The sequence below is a fragment of the Chiloscyllium plagiosum genome, unplaced genomic scaffold (genome assembly GCF_037043375.1).
Source record: "Chiloscyllium plagiosum isolate Xiang-an unplaced genomic scaffold, Cpla_swu_hap1 HiC_scaffold_51, whole genome shotgun sequence".
Lineage (NCBI taxonomy): Eukaryota > Metazoa > Chordata > Chondrichthyes > Orectolobiformes > Hemiscylliidae > Chiloscyllium > Chiloscyllium plagiosum.
Genome location: NW_028270189.1, coordinates 18,349,893 through 18,351,658, shown reverse-complemented (window position 1 = coordinate 18,351,658; position 1,766 = coordinate 18,349,893). Strand labels below are relative to the sequence as shown.

At 42.1% G+C, this 1,766-nt stretch overlaps 1 non-coding gene across 1 annotated transcript; it reads left to right on the top strand.

Moving 5' to 3' along the window:
• Positions 1 to 661: 661 nt before the first annotated feature.
• On the top strand, positions 662 to 734 carry trnar-acg (transfer RNA arginine (anticodon ACG)). The gene has a single exon. It is a non-coding gene; the product is annotated as a tRNA-Arg (tRNA).
• Positions 735 to 1,766: the final 1,032 nt, after the last annotated feature.

The window sequence follows — 1,766 nt, the reverse complement described above, 5'->3', positions numbered from 1 at the left end:
GAGCTCTAATTTCACCTGCAAGAACTTGTATTGAATGGAACACGGAACTTTGGGACATCAGCTGGTCGAATAGATACTCAACTATTTTATTCTTAAGTCAGTAGTTTTCAGCAGGATACTTGTTTGTGGATTGAAAGAATATCTACAACCGGGACAGTCAAAATTACAAAGAAGAATTCTGCAAAGAGTCAATTCTTGGAGAAGCATCTGTGCAGAGTGATGCAGAGGAATGTTTACGTCATCTGCCGTCCTCATATGTTTGACTTTGCACTGGATTAATTTCCATGAAGGGATTTTTTTGCTCGGTTCACAGTATTCACTTTCCTGCATATTCGCAAAAGTCGCTACTCTACTCGAAACCTCTGAAAATTAACTGGTACATACAATGTGGTGATTAGGCTCGCGTTCACGTCAGTTATGCTGAAGAAGTGGATTCGAAATTCATCACATCACATTCCATTAAATGACTAAGCAGACAGAGTGTGAATGGAAGCTTCATGAGAACATTTGTGTTTTTTTTTAGAAAATTCGTTGCTTTGAAAGGTGATGAAAATTAGACTGAAGCAGTGACAGTGATTATCTTTATTGCTTGTTCAACTGGTGAATATGACTGCTATTAACCGTGTCCGTATTAACATTACGGCCGTTAAGGCTGTGCATGGGGCCAGTGGCGCAATGGATAACGCGCCTGACTACGAATCAGGAGACTGTAGGTTCGAATCCTACCTGGCTCGCCGGCAGGGCAGATTTTAATCCCGTTTAAAAATTGATTTTTCAAAAGCCGAAATAAGGTGTGAGCTCCTCATCTGCAGGAACGAGAATGCCTTCATTAAATGCCCCCGGGAACATGAGAGTCAATGTCCCAGCGTCATCACAGGAGGGAAGCCGAATAGTCGCGCGGGTGACTATTGGGCACCTTTCCATTTCATAAAGCCACCGATCGAATAACTGTTGCTCGCGGTGATGCTCTGCTTTGAGCATTTTTCGAAACTCTTTGGCGAGTGGAATCAGAGAAGAATGAAGGGTTAACTATCCAACTGATCTTTATAGAGTGTGAGTTCTCGAGTCTCCTACCCGCTGACTGATAAAGTTTTCCTACCAGTCTATTCAAAGCTTTCTGCATCTTATCTGAAATCTACCAACCCTGGTGATCGATCAAGAGCAAATGTTTCCTTCAATCTGTAATTCCTTGCTCCTCATTATTTCGTACACGTCAATCATGTCTCCTCACAATCAGCTCTGCTCTGAGAAAAACAACATTTTGAAAGTCTTGTGTTCACTGAAATTTCTTGCCTGTTTTTAACAGTTCGGTGAGTGGAGTAGTCCCACTGCTAACATTCAGCACAAACTTTCAGTAAAAGCCACTCAAAGTGGGGAACCGTAGTACTGCTCTTTTCGTCAACAATGTGTAAAAGTCCCCTGTAACTTTCGATTTCGCATCCCGTGGGGCTATTTGTCCGTGTTCAACGACGTTTCCCAGGAAGGTGACTTGAGCTTTGGCAGATTCACTTTCAGCTAGGTTTACAAACCAGTTTGACTTCCGAATTCGATCAAAAAAGCCCGATAAATGCAGTAAATATTCAATGCACGAGAGTTTGAAAGTCACCAGGCACAATATACACCAATCAGTTGCGTATTCGGCAATTACCCTGTCAGTTAACCTCTGAAATGTGGCTGAAGTGTTTTTCGTACAAACGGCATTACTTTAAATTTCTGCAGGCCAGTTGGCGTTACAAATTTGCCTTTGATCTTTCTGTCAAAGTTCC